Here is a 15,232-nt window from a genome sequence, read left to right as displayed (position 1 = left end):
TGGCCCATAGCTAGAGTAGAAAAATCCAAAATGTCTCCCCCGCCCTGGCAAAATGGCAATATGCCTACATAGTAGGAGGCACAATCTACCACGGGTGAGCAATGAACAGGGGTTTGTGCAAGAGATCAAATCTATTATGCCCACTGAAACACCCTTAATGGCAGCTATTTCTGGCTTCCTCATTTTGCTTCAAGGCTATGCATAAAGAATTTTGGCACACTAGAGATAAGGTCAGTAGGCAGACTATGGTAAGAAAAAACTAGACAAAGATAGAATCTACCCAGGATTGGGAAAATACAAGATGAAGAAAGTTTATGCTGGCAACAATATTTCCTTACAACAAAGCTGTTTGACAGAAAGGAAAATATTCAATAAATTCAGCCTTGCTACATATGCCATTCATTGCTCAGCTCCCAGATTCTTCCAGAAAGTCATGTGCATGGAAAAGCAAGCATATTTAAGTTACTGTAACCTTTGAACCCACAAAATAACTGTCTTCTCTAGAAAACAAACATCAACAAGCATCAGTGAAAAACAGAGCTTTCTTAATAGCAACTGGTGTGCCTGCAGTTTTCACACCTATGTTTTAGATTCGCACTGCAAAGAACTGGCTTCAAAGCTTCACATGTTGGCTTCAAATGATTCGGAATATTTACTGGAAAAACCACTTAACTTCCAAAGTTGTAAACAGGACTGCTTTGTCTGCAATGAATTGCCACTGCTGCAGGGCATTTTGAAAAAGAAACTCACTGTTAACAAGGGTAAACTTTTCTAAACTGAAAATATGTTTGCATTTTCCTATGCTACTATTCTTGAATGGGAGACTTGGGGACATGCGTCTTTTCTCTACCATATTCTTTTTTCATTTAGACCACCAGTAACAAAAACAATAATGCATTTCTTTATCAAGGCTATAAAGCCAGTTTATATGCATGTAGCAGAATCCAGTCGAAAAACCACCTGGATTGTATTACTGAATCAGTTATGATCTAGAGCAGTGTTTCTCAACCTTGGCAACTTTAACATGTGTGGACTTCAACTCCCAGAATTCCCCAGGCAGCATGCTATGACATTTCACCTTTGGCTAGTGTTCCTCAGCCCCAGCAACCTCAGCAAGATTGGTTGGGGAACCTTAAAGTCCCTGGGATGGGAAAAAGAATAAAGTCATGTCTTTTTTAAATGACAGTCAATTTGGTGTAGAGGTTAAAGGCTTAAGCTAAAAAAAGCCAGCTGGGTGACTTTGGACCAAGCACTCTTTCTCAGGCCTAAAAAGAAGGCAATGGCAAACCACTTCCCAAAATGTTGCCAAGAAAACTGAATAGACTTTTCCAGACAGTCACCATAAGTCAAGCCTGCTTGAAGGCACAAATACTTTTTAAAAATTATAAAAATGTTAGGTAGCATATACAGTAATACCTCAGTTCACAAATGCTTCTATTCACAAACAATTTGGTTAGCTAACAGCAGCATTTGCAAAATTTTGCTTCCGTTCGCAAACTCCGCATCAGGTGACGAACACGACTCGCGGCCACCTTCCCTGCTCTGACACGTGGTCGTGGCTTCCTCTAGGCGAGATTGCGGTCACAGACAGACACTTGCTGTGAAGCTTTCTGGTGTCACCTCAAGCAAGTTTAGGGTTCTCTCTCTTCATACTGTATTGTACTTTGTTTCATATTTTTGTGGTTAAAAAAAAATACATATGGTTCAGAACGGATTAACCTTATTTACATTGAACCTTATGGGAAAATTTGATTCAGTTGGCGACCAATTTGGTTGGCAACCACGTTTGTAGGGGTCAGAACAAATTAACCTTATTTACATTGAATCTTATGGGGAAATTTGATTCGGTTCGTGGCCGGAATCGTAGAACAAATTAAGTTCGTGAACTGAGGTACCACTGTACAGTGTTACATCATTATTTGCAATGTAATTTTCTTCACAAACTGCAGGTAAACATACTCTGACTAACACAATATGTTTTTGAATGGCATAATAGATTATTAGAAATAATGACATATTTTTGATACATACATTTGGTTCCAATTAGCCATAATCTATGTTAAAATGTGTAAAATGGCTTCCTTACATGGTAATCCATAATAATTTTCTGTGACATCATAGCATCTCATATAAAGGAAAAGACAGGGAACTGCAGATGTTCACCTTCTGAGTTAAATTATATCATTTAGGGAAGTTTGTGGTGGCCAGGAGTGGATTTAAAACAAAAACATGAGGAGAAGATTGTGGACAACACTGAGTTCTGATACTCATAATTCATTCTTAACCTTCTAGATCTTAGAAGCCTAAAGCCTGTCAACATAACTTGGTGTGCTTTCATATGGCTCCTACTTCTACCAATAGAAACACTGTAGAGAACTACAGTGGGGCAAAAAAGTATTTAGTCAGCCACCAATTGTGCAAGTTCTCCCACTTAAAAAGATGAGAGAGGCCTGTAATTTTCATCATAGGTATACCTCAACTATGAGAGACAAAATGGGGGGGAAATCCAGAAAATCACATTGTCTGATTTTTAAAGAATTTATTTGCAAATCATGGTGGAAAATAAGTATTTGGTCAATATCAAAAGTTCATCTCAATACTTTGTTATATATCCTTTGTTGGCAATGACAGAGGTCAAACGTTTTCTGTAAGTCTTCACAAGGTTTTCACACACTGTTGCTGGTATTTTGGCCCATTCCTCCATGCAGATCTCCTCTAGAGCAGTGATGTTTTGGGGCTGTTGATGGGCAACACGGACTTTCAACTCCCTCCAAAGGTTTTCCATGGGGTTGAGATCTGGAGACTGGCTAGGCCACTCCAGGACCTTGAAATGCTTCTTACGAAGCCACTCCTTCGTTGCCCGGGCAGTGTGTTTGGGATCATTGTCATGCTGAAAGACCCAGCCACGTTTCATCTTCAATGCCCTTGCTGATGGAAGGAGGTGTTCACTCAAAATCTCACGATACATGGCCCCATTCATTCTTTCCTTTACACAGATCAGTCGTCCTGGTCCCTTTGCAGAAAAACAGCCCCAAAGCATGATGTTTCCACCCCCATGCTTCACAGTAGGTATAATGTTCTTTGGATGCAACTCAGCATTCTCTCTCCTCCAAACACAACAAGTTGAGTTTAGACCAAAACGTTCTACTTTGGTTTCATCTGACCATATGACATTCTCCCAGTCCTCTTCTGGATCATCCAAATGCTCTCTAGCAAACTTCAGATGGGCCCGGACATGTACTGGCTTAAGCAGGGGGACACATCTGGCACTGCAGCATTTGAGTCCCTGGCGGCCTAGTGTGTTACTGATGGTAGCCTTTGTTACTTTGGTCCCAGCTCTCTGCAGATCATTCACTAGGTCCCCCCATGTGGTCCTGGGATTTTTGCTCACCGTTCTTGTGATCATTTTGATCCCACGGGGTGAGATCTTGCATGGAGCCCCAGATCAAGGGAGATTATCAGTGGTCTTGTATGTCTTCCATTTTCTAATTATTGTTCCCACAGTTGATTTCTTCACACCAAGCTGCTTGCCTATTGCAGATTCAGTCTTCCCAGCCTGGTGCAGGTCTACAATTTTGTTTCTGGTGTCCTTCAACAGCTCTTTGGTCTTGGCCATAATAGAGTTTGGAGTGTGACTGTTTGAGGTTGTGGACAGGTGTCTTTTATACTGATAACAAGGTCAAACAGGTGCCATTACTACAGGTAACGAGTGGAGGACAGAGGAGCCTCTTAAATAAGTAGTTACAGGTCTGTGAGAGCCAGACATCTTGCTTGTTTGTAGGTGACCAAATACTTATTTTCCACCATGATTTGCAAATAAATTCTTTAAAAATCAGACAATGTGATTTTCTGGATTTTTTCCCCCATTTTGTCTCTCATAGTTGAGGTATACCTATGATGAAAATTACAGGCCTCTCTTATCTTTTTAAGTGGGAGAACTTGCACAATTGGTGGCTGACTAAATACTTTTTTGCCCCACTGTATTCAGTCTTACCCAACCTAAAATATTTCCTTTAGTAAGAAAAAAAGGAAGTAGTGGTAGGAAAGAAATAGAAAGATGACAATGTCTGAAGCTCCCATTCTGTGAAGAAGGCAGGGCAACTGCACAATAAAAAATTTATCTTGAACTCTCCTCCTCTTAACATTTCCAAGGGTTTATTCTTGAAACAGAAGGTACTTTTCCAAATTCCTAAGAAAAGCATCTCAAAGCCAATTTTCAAAGATATTCACCTCTATACTACAGGATACATATTTTGAACAAGAATGCACAATCCCATATCTTTATCTGTAGACATTTTGTTAACTCCAAAACCAACATTTAGTATCAGTCTTCCCTAGCTCAGTGTCCTTCCCAGCCTTCCAAATGTGTTTGGACTACCATTTCCAGAATTCCTAGCCAGCATGGGTAAAGTGTTGTAGCATGAACACAACTGGAGTGTAGAGTTTGGGGAAGGCTGCTACAGAACCTAGTCTGGTATTTAATATAGTATTTTATTCAGTATGTGCGTATCTAAACTCAGTACACAATGTACTTTTTTTCACAACAGCAATCCTGCGAGGTATGCTGAGCAAAGAGAATGACTGGCTCCAAATTATCCAGTGAGCTCTTGTGGCTGAGGGTGGACTAGAACCTGGTTCTCTCTGCTTCTATTCCAGCACCTTAACCATTGTACCACACTGGCTCTCATATTTTATTTTAATTTTCTCATAGTCCCATTTTAGGAGAACTTGCACACTATAACATTCGTACAATGGAGAGTTTGTGGATTTCAAGTCTTTTTAATCCCAGAAGTCTCTTGGATGCTGAATAAGTCCCAAGCTGGTTGGAATAACAGGACCATACAACGACCAGCCATATGAGAGGACCATTATGCTGGTTACATAAAAGTAGTTATAGGAAGTGCCCACACTAGATGCCTGGGCAAAGCTGTTATCTGCGATCCTGAAAGTATGTGAAGAAATCCTGGAAACAGAGATCAGTCATATTAAGAGAATTACTGGCTACACATCAGCAACATAAGCAATTTTGTGTGATTTAATGACATATTACACAAGATACAGCGAACACTGAAATGGCATTTACTAACAGAAGCTAAAGTACAATTTTCTAAAAACTGGAAAAATTAATATATTCCACAACATATAGACCAGACCAGGAATGGCAACTCTATGATTCTCTGTTACTGCTCTATTCAGTGACCCAGCATGGGCAATGTGGACTGAAGCTGGGAGATGTGGTTCAGGCCACAGGTTCCCTATCTCTAAGCCAGCCAGCAAAGCAATGCAGGATATAATGTTTAAACAAAATGACATATTTTATCAATTTTTTAAAAAATGAGAAAAAAGAATATTCTGCAGGTGCATATATTGTTCAGAGAACCTTTTGTGGTTCAAGAAATGGAGCACTTTTACTATACAAAACCAAGTCATTTCACCATTACAATTTAGAGAAAATTAAAATATAAACTTGATAGAAGCATATGCAATGCAACCCTGTTTTTAAATATTTTTTAACAGGAAACAAGTCATACAAGACCAGGAAATGGGTATGGGCTATGTGTAAGGGAGTGGTGCTGACTGTTTAATGATTACTCAATACACAAGGTTTTATTTTTGCTGCCATGTGTTTCTGGAAATCCCAGTAAAAACAATTGATAAAACAGGGTAATTCAGCACCAGGCATATGCTGGGTGCAAAAGAAGCATGACTACTGAAAGAGGTTATTTCACTTTGTCACTGCCACTCCCTTGCTTCACAGCTCTCAGTATCCCAAAAACCCAGTCTCTGAAGCTAAAGATTAGGCATTCTATTACTGAGGAAATGCACTGCAAGTATTTTCCACTTATGAATTCAAGGACCACACTTGATGCTGGTAAAAGTCCAGAGGTAAATGAAGTTTATGGTAGAAACAGCAAGTGTAATTCATGAGTTTGCTGAGAAGTGGAGAGACAGGGAAATATGTCAAATGCCACAACTCTGCTTGGGCAAGTTAAATAACATATGAGGAATACTGCAAGTTATTGTTCCATTCTCAGATATGCCACCCTGGGACTAACACTGAGGATTAGCATCTGAAGAGTTTTATGATCTTCATATAGTTTGTAAGCTGTTACAAGGTACTGTTAAGGCTGCTAAAATAGTTTCCATCACTATCCATGATTTAAGCAGGTCTGAGTCTAACTAATATAAGAGATGGCTAGGAGAAGCAGCAACTGAGAATATTTTGCTTTTTATATTCTTCAGAATCTGGTAGAAGAAACCATGCTTAAGCCAGGCTCCAAAACTGGGAGCTCCCCCAAAGAAAAGTAGAACATGCTGGAGATGGTGTCGCTGAGCAACACTTCATTTATGTTTCTTTAGCACCAAACTGTCTCTAAGAGTGCTGGAGCAGAGACAAAGGGAGAAGTGGTCAGGGTGAACTGCTTCCCCATGACTGACTTTCATGCTAAGGCAGGCTACAGTTTGGCTTACTGTGCCAGCCAAAACTAAAACATGAGTTTGCCAAGGTTAACTTGCCTTAACCATGGTCTGATATGTTATCTAAATCCAGCTTAGTAGCTAGCTTACAGTTAGGGAAGCCCTCTAGGAAAAGAGCATGAGATGTGGGACTACTGAATTATGGTGTTATTCGTTTGACATACATAGAGGTATGTGGCAGTTTCTTTTGGGAAACAAAGAGGATGATGGAAAAGATTAGCCTTTTCCCACAACATGCACAATGGCTCTGAGTTTATATACATATATTTAAAAATAGGAAGTGCTGCCTGGTAAAAAGGTTTTTCTGATGTTTGGCCTTGGCAGCAGAGAGAGAAAGTGCTGTCCGGGTATTTCACTTGATTAAGTGTGAGACAATTAGCATGTTAGTTCCCTGAACATGATCAGCATTTGCCAACAGGATCCCTGGCCAGATTTCTGTTTCTTTCCAGGTAAGCTTCAGAATTCTTGACACTAAATGTTTATTTATTTAGTCCCACTACAACCCCAAAGGACTCTTGGTGGTTCACATGATGTGCTATAAGTATGACTATTCTTGAAGTGATGAATCATTCAGCCAAGATAAAAGCATATTCCCATGTTCACACATAGAGCTGTGTCATTTTTTAAAATATTCAATAAACACACTCCTATAAGACTCATAACTCTTTAAAAAACAGAAAATGAGTTAGTTGGCATTAACAGTGTACTCCAAACCACTCATTATATCTCAAACCAGCAACACCTCAGCTCCTAAAGTTTAAATGAAAGAAGTTGTGTGCCTATTTTTTATTTATCTTTATAAAGCCATTTGAGTACACCAGTCTTCAAGATGGGAATATAAGTCTTGGGTTGTGATTTCGCACACAGCCAATTAGCAAGACTGATTTAAGTTAGGATTGGCCTCTGAAATTCATTAAATCCTCAGCCTTCCAAAATATTACCAGCAAGCAACAACACCTGGCACACAAACAAGGGGGAAACATGGGAGTTCTTAAGACAGTAATATTAACATTTGCAGCCAATCAATAGTTACACAATGGAACAGCAAGTGATGAAGAAACCTAATTCTTTCTTCATTTCCAAGTATTCTGGCCAGGCTTGGGAGATAGAATTCTATACTTTCTTATCAAGGGAATAAAACTGCATTCGATAAAGGCCTGTAATCTATGCTCAGTAGGCATGGATCAAGGCACTTTGCAGACAAGAATGGGATAGAGGAAGGCAATCTTAATATGTTGTCCCTAACACCAGAAGATGCAACACAGATTAAGTCTAACCATAATTATACTTTCTGATCACACTGTCCACAGGAATTTGTTGGTTTGATGAAAGGTAAGACCAAGTAAGAAAAGTGAACTTTGATTCTGTGTGTCTTTATTTTTAGTCTAACAACCTGGAGTGACGTTCTTTCCATTTGTTAATAAAAGCTCAGGCTGGTAATCTAATAGTATGTCTCAAAGTGCATCCATAAAAATTCAGTATGCCTCAAATCTGGCAAGCATCACAAGTTAGTATCATTATCTCTTTTGCTTAAAAAGGAGAAAAAGATGAATATATTTAACTAGGCCATTGAACACATCACTATTGGTTTCAAAGACACTAACTTGCTCAATATTTTAAATGTGATGCTATCTCATTCTTTGCACACTGTTTTGAGCACATTACTATGCAATATTAGTAAATTCAGAAGTATTGCTCTGCATGTTACAACATTAAGTCCAATCCAATTTCACAATATCCTCTTTATGTAACTGTCACTGTACAACAATGAGACAGAAGAAAGGAAGGCAACAAAACACAAAAGCAAGGAAGAGAAAACTCATGAACTATTTTTAATATCTACTGCATTAATACACTGTATTTAAACAAAACATTGCTTATCTATAAACCATGGCTCCCAAGTCAGAGGCACCATATCACCACCAATTGCCACACAACATCATTCCAATGTTAGGTGGAACTACATCGTACATAGATGCCTAAACATGCAAGACAAGATTCAGATATTCAGCAAAATGAAATACTGAAGCTTAATCTGGATGGTGCCACCGCAGGCGGATGTTGCATGTTTTGTTGTTACTCCATGAAGAAAAACCTGAGAAAGACTCCACTTAGGATTCTTTTAGCTACTTTATTTGGGGCTTTTGAATTTTGGGGGTGTTTTTGTGTCACCTTGAGATATATCTCCAAATCCTCCATGGTGGTACATAACAGCAACTACTTCATTACCAGGGTACCCCTGAACCTTATGGCAGGATGGGCAACATCTTGATATCCAGGGGCCACCCTTAATAATTGGGAGGGGAAGCTGAAGGCATGGTGGATGAGATAATGACATAAAGTGGCCACCTCCTACATAAGAACTGCGGTGGGAGAAAAAATCCCTCACTGATTTATTTTTTTCAACAGTGCTAAATCTTTATTACACTGCATATTTTATGTTTTTCCTATCTCAAAATGGAAAGAAACTTAGTGTTACTGGAGTGGTTTATACAGAATGTGAGGGTTGCAGATTGTTCACCCTCTACTACTATGGGGTTCCTGAAGAGGATTCTTAATATCAAATATCTCACTCCCATCATCCATAACCATGCTGAGTTACACTTACAGAAGCTGCAGCCCAATATATCTGAAGGACACCAGTCTAAAGAAGGTTACAATACAGGCTCAAAAGGGGGGAAGAGGGAGGTGACACTGTAATTGACAAACTGTGTAATTGATAGTACTTGTCAATTTAATACATTTTTTCACTTTTTCCCAGTAAAAAGTAGAAGCTACAGTGATGCAAACGCTCTTATGACAGAAAAGCAGCAGACAAAAAACTGCCCTAGCTATCGCTGCTTGAGGAAAAAACTCTATTTAAGGGGAAGCAGCAGCAGAAATAGCTGGAGCATTTTAAAGAATAAATGGCTGAAGTTTCTCAGCGGAAGCAGAAATGTGAAAATAAATTTTTCATTGCATACTAAGCTTTCCAGAAGGTTTGCATTTATATAGCTTTAGAGCAGGAGTAGGTTACTTTTTTCTGTCAAGGGCTGCATTACACAAAAACTCTATGGGGAGCCACATTATGGGTAAGACTGAAGCAAGCAATATAGAAAGCAGAGTCAAAAATGGATGGAAACACCTCTCTGACACCTCATTGTTCTTTTCTCTCTTTCTCTCATATTCTTTTTTCTTTAATATCCTTTCTCTCTAGCAACAGGTTGCAGAGGTCTGACCAATTCTATTACAAAGGATTTTTGGAATTAAACCAAGGCTTGACTGCTACCCTAGAGCCACAAATGGTCCATTCTTGTTTTAAACAAAGAGTATAAATAAAATCTAGAAGCAACCTTATATACTTGTAGCCATGCAGTCAATGAGAAAGCCACTCTTTCAGCAGAATCTAGAAACTGGTTCTAACATCATAGCATTATTCATACCCATGAACACTAAAATATGCTACAGCAAGAACCCAATCAAACACAAGAGCTGCCACCATTATGGACAAGAGCACACATTAAAGTGCCCAAAATACAATCAGCCTTTTAGACTGATTTATAATTCCCATTATTCCTCAACCACCACATTCAATTGTAATTCTGGTTTAAAGTTGAATTTTTTTAAAACAGTTGACTTAAACTCAGCTAAAAGATGGGAAAAAGAGAAGAAATCCAACAAGTAGGAAAGTTCAACTGAGAGCAAAACATTGATTCTTAAGCCTTCCATTTGGAATGAAATTCATGACACATCATATATTTGATTTTACCTGTAGGCATAAGAGAATATAAGTGCATACAGGATCTCTCCTACACACTGAAGCTGCCCTAAGGTGCAAAGATGCACCAGCTTCTTCCACAATCTGGAACACACACACAGAAAAATAATAGTAATTTCCTTCTACTTACACTACGAAATCACAGAGAGAAGCCCTTAAAATATGGCTAGTTGGTCATTTTGCTAGAATTTACCAATCCCTATGGCCAGGATTTAATCCCATCAGAATGCCTGCATAAGGTAAATGGTATACCCTGTAATTATTGAAGTGGAACAGATAACAGTCTACCCTAGCTAAATTTTGATTCTAAGGTTTGAGACAACCCTAATCATGGATGAGATGAATTGTTATTTCAAAGCCCATACCCAGATCCCCCACATCAATCTGAGAGAGAAGAAATCTTTCCCAGTACCAAATGATACTTCCAGATCTTGCAAGGAAGAGCCGCTTCCCAATTCTGCACTTCCTCCTGGACGATAAAATGTTAATTCCTACAGGGACCCCTCAGGGTTAAAAAAAAACCAAAAACCAAAAAAACAGGAGGTTAAGCTGCCTTTTCCAACTGTGAAAGCAAAGACAGCCAACATCTTAAATCAAAATCTAAACATGGAGGACCTCCATCCCACGTCCAGAGAGGAGGTCTCTTTCAGGAGCACAAACTCAAAAAACGATCTCAATTTTATATAGCTGAAACAATAATTTTCTTCTTTTCCCCTCCACCTCTCCCCTCCCACAACCTTCGGATGTGGGGAAAAATTTCAAATCCTTAATTCTTAATGATAGACAAGGAAAGGAGCCCCCACCCCAAATTTCCCCACACCGAAGTGGAGAGGGTCCTGCTCCTAAACTCATCATTTCCCCCTCCAGCCCCTCAGATACTGGAGAGATCGGATGGCCATTCTCCCAAACAGACACGGGGGGGCAGGTCGCCGAGGCCGCTTCTTCCCAAATGTGTCCTTGAGCGACGGCCGGGAAGCCCCTCGAGGGGGTCAGGCGTGAAGAAACAGGACCCCGGGCCCACCGGAACGGGAAGGAAGGCAGCCGGGTCCACGCGACCACGGCGCGGGCCGTTTCCAGAGGGGCCTGCGGCTGCCTTACCTAGCGAAAAGGCGAGCTGAACGGCCGGCTCCCGGGGCCTCCGCCGTCTCCCGCCGCGGTTCCCTTCGCCGACGTCTCCTCTGCCCCTTCCCTCGCTCGGCCCCAACTCGGCGGGGAGGAGCCTCGGCCGAGGCCTCTCGCCAATCCAGGCCCGAGGCGGAGCCGCGATGCCGAGCCCGGAACCGCCCGAGCCCGCGGTTGGCGCCAGGCCAGGCGAGGAGGCCCTTTCTGACCCCGGCGGCTTCCTTCGCCCGCTCGCCTTCCTCCGCCGTGCCAGGAACCGGCGCGCTGGCCGCCCACTTCTCCTGGGTGAATTTCAGGCCGTGCGCCAAGTTGAAGCCGCGGTATACCCACAGCACCCCCACCGCCACCTCCAGTGCCAGCAGCAGCACAAAAGCCATGTTCTTTTACAACATGAACACATAGAAAAACGCCAGCGGTAGAGCAGGCTGGTAGCACCTTCGCTTAAAAGCCAGGGGTCGACCGTAGGACCAAGTTACTACCAGTTCGGTCACCTGCTGACTTTAGATCCAGGTTTACACTTCTTTTAAGCCAGGTATCAACCGGGTAATATTTTTAATTCAATATGTTAATTTTGGGACAAGCTAATGCTGTACTAATTTTACTTTTTAAACCAGAGGTTCCTAAATTTTTTGCCCTTACCCCTCCCTTCAGTGTAATCTTAATGTACGCACCTCCCCTTAAACATCCAAACACCAAAATGAACACAAATGAACAATGAAAACAACACAATGAAACTTTGGGAAAGGTGAATTTATTTAATAATGTGCAACTAAGAGGTTCTTCAAGCCTCCCCTGGACTCTGTATCTACCCAAGGGAGGTACACCTCACAGTTCAGGAAACCCTATTTTAAACCTTGGTGCAATGTATTATTTTGGCTTATTTTTGTAAAAAGTGTAATACAAACTTTAATGCCAGGCTGATACTGTACATCTTTTTTTAAACATAAGCTTAGAGCCAGCATGTAACCACCCTCCTTCACTCTGCCAGGGATTCACAAACCTCTGTTAAAAATTAAAAAATAGCATGCTGTATAATTTTCCCCAATCAGTAGCCTTGTCTCTGTTTTATGGTCTTTCTAGAGATAAATGAAAATGCCTTATCACTGTTGTTTTTGTGTGGCCACCGGATTTAATCACTGCATGTCTCAAGGCTTTTAACGGCTGGGTAATACCCCCATATCACTATGGTGTTTGTTTTAATGGGGAAAATAACCAGCTGCAGATACTGCACCAATTTTTCAAGGTGGCAAGTTTTCCAATCAAGGGATATGAGGAGAACTGGAGAAAAGCCTCCTCCTGAACAATTTAGAAAACTAAATGAACAGCTTTGGAGAAGCCAAGGGATATAGCTGGCTGGATTGACATAGCATGTTAAAACATGGTTTGTAAAGTTACTAAATTGGGTTTCCTGCTTTCAGACATTACATGAACCAAGTAAACCAGATTATAGTTTAGTGTGGAATATCATACGTTCATAATCAATGTGACTTTGTACCTCCTTTATTTCCCAATTATGCATGTTCCTTCTGATCAGTTTAATCTATGTATATGCATCATCTTTTAATCTTTCAGGTAAAATGTTTGACACTCACATTCTGTGGTTGTGAAGCCAACCTGCTTTCACAGTACTCCAAATGGAAAGTTACTACTCAGTCATATGAATCAAAATTTTCTCAAGAAGCAGCACACGTGGGGCTCCGAATGTGTTAAGGGCCCTGTCTCTTGGCTATATTGATAATTATTATAATTTTCTCAGCTACTGTATATATTTATTTTTGTATTGGTTTGAATTGTTTTTATGGTTTTAGAATTGTTCGCCGCCCAGAGTCACTTGGTTGAGATGAGCAGCTATAGAAATTAAATAAATAAATGAAATATAGGTTTTGGCCTGTATGCAACAAGCAGATCCTCCAACCTGTTCCACTTCTATAGAGAAAATAGGGCCAGGCTATTTGAGGGACCACCCATCTTCCATAGTTTCTGCCCATACAGTAAGAGCTGGCAGAGTTGGCATTCTCTGGGTTCCCTCAATTAAACAGTGTACCTATTGAGACCCAGGAAGCATGACTTCTTTGTCACGGTGCCTGACCTCTGGAACAAAATCCCTCTAGAGATCTGTGTTGAAAGTGTTCTGCAGAAAGATGAGATATTTAGATATTTCAAGCAGCACTATCTTCCATTGTACAACTTATATTGTTCAAAGGTTCTTGCTAAATGCATTCTTCTGGAACAACATAAATAATCTGCTCCATCTTCTGCATAACAGAACTTCAGTTAAAAATAGCCATCACATCTGTTCTTCCCTTTTCCAGAAATATACCCAATACTGTCTACTATTTATCATGGAATTTGATTCCTAGACTTCTCAACACCCTATTTGCCTTCCTCTATGTACATCTAACTTATTACATCCCTAAAATATGGCACCCAAAACTGTATGTATAGTATTCCAGAGGTGGCTTGATCAAGTCTTAAAACAGTACTGTAGATAGATCAAAGCAAAATTGATCTGTAAGAGAAGATGCTACAGTATGGCATGATTGTAGTGGAGAAAATAAATCTAATAAACAAAATGGAGTCTGCACTGTTTCCCCCCATCTTTTAGATATGACCAGGGTCAAAACCCAGTTAATCACTTTGCCTAATCCCATCAGACTCAAATTGACCCTGTCCCAGACCAAGCCCCCTGCAATCCCATTTAACCAAAGAATAGAATCCTCACCAGCTCACAGTACAGGCCAAGGGCAGCCCTACCAAGGGAATTGCAACCTGTTTATACACTGCTTCATACATCACCTTTTGTTCTTTAAGTTTTTCACCCCTTTTTGAAGATCTCGTCAACTCCATCCAACCAGAACGTTCTCAGTCTTTCTTCCTTTTAACCTATTTACTCTTCCTTCATATATTAGTTTTGCAATTTGATCTTCTTTCATTTTATATATATAATCACACTTTGTACTTGCAACCAGGGTTTCCTATGAGTTCATAGGATTTGATAGAAAACTATCTAATATAAGCAATAATAAAACACTACTTCAGGCTTTTCCCCTTCTTTATTAAGCAAACAGGTAATATTCCTCTGCAAAGTTATTTATAGCTATATTAGCCAAGGTTAGACATAGTACACACTACTTTTTGCTCACAGTTGCATGTTTTAAAATTAATGTGGCTTTAAATTGGCCACTTTCTCAGGGATATAAACATATTTTATTAGGTTACTAACTATACATTTGATGTTGTATGTTTTCCAGTGCTAATTATCTGAATCCAATGATTTATTTTCAATGTGTTAGTAACATCAAAAAATTCATCTATTGATACCAATATTTGCCACAACTCCTAAGTAGCTCAGCCTTCCTTTTAAAATTTTTTATTTATTTATTTATTCATTCATTCATTCCACACCTCAGTCATTCAAACAAATCTAAGCAATAAATTCAGGCCCTACAACTTTTATAGTGAGAATAGCTGTCAAGATTTCATTGAGTTTCTCTGCAATCTTCTTAACCTTTTTAAAATTCTCTTCAAACAATAAGCCAAATAATTTACTTGCCAACTTTCTATTCTATTGACTGTTATTATTACTTCTGATTATCCTTAGTAAATGGCTTATCTTCTTTCTTATGTGAGGTGCTTTTCCCTTAAATAACACTTACTTTTAGAAAGTCCTAAAAAACATGGTTATTTCCCCAAACATTGGGGCTGAGATGAGTAAGTTCCCATCAGGAGAGGATATGAATGTGAGCCAGGTCATTTACTCTTACTGTTTATTGTTGATTGTTTTTAACTTGGTTATTTCTTGTGAGCCCCCCAGAGTCTCATTGCTCAAGTTGGGCAGATATACATAAACACACACATACACATACAGACACATAT

At 39.9% G+C, this 15,232-nt stretch overlaps 1 protein-coding gene across 3 annotated transcripts in view; it reads right to left on the bottom strand.

Moving 5' to 3' along the window:
• FBXO34 (F-box protein 34) overlaps nt 1–11,470 on the bottom strand; it is a 50,910-nt gene extending 39,440 nt beyond the window's left edge. For 2 of the 3 annotated variants that reach the window (XM_025166163.2, XM_007427374.4), the window contains exon 1: nt 11,333–11,468. The gene's annotated coding sequence lies outside the window, so the exon portion shown is untranslated. Of the gene's footprint in view, nt 1–11,332 lie in introns of all 3 variants that reach the window. The other variant, XM_025166164.2, reaches the window with a different exon arrangement.
• Nucleotides 11,471–15,232: the final 3,762 nt, after the last annotated feature.

The sequence above is a fragment of the Python bivittatus genome, unplaced genomic scaffold, assembly GCF_059951505.1.
Source record: "Python bivittatus isolate LINGU-HERP-01145 unplaced genomic scaffold, Pbiv_v1 ctg000580_np1212, whole genome shotgun sequence".
Taxonomy (NCBI): domain Eukaryota; kingdom Metazoa; phylum Chordata; class Lepidosauria; order Squamata; family Pythonidae; genus Python; species Python bivittatus.
Note: the sequence above shows the minus strand (reverse complement) of the source record. Positions and strands in the feature narration are given on the sequence as shown.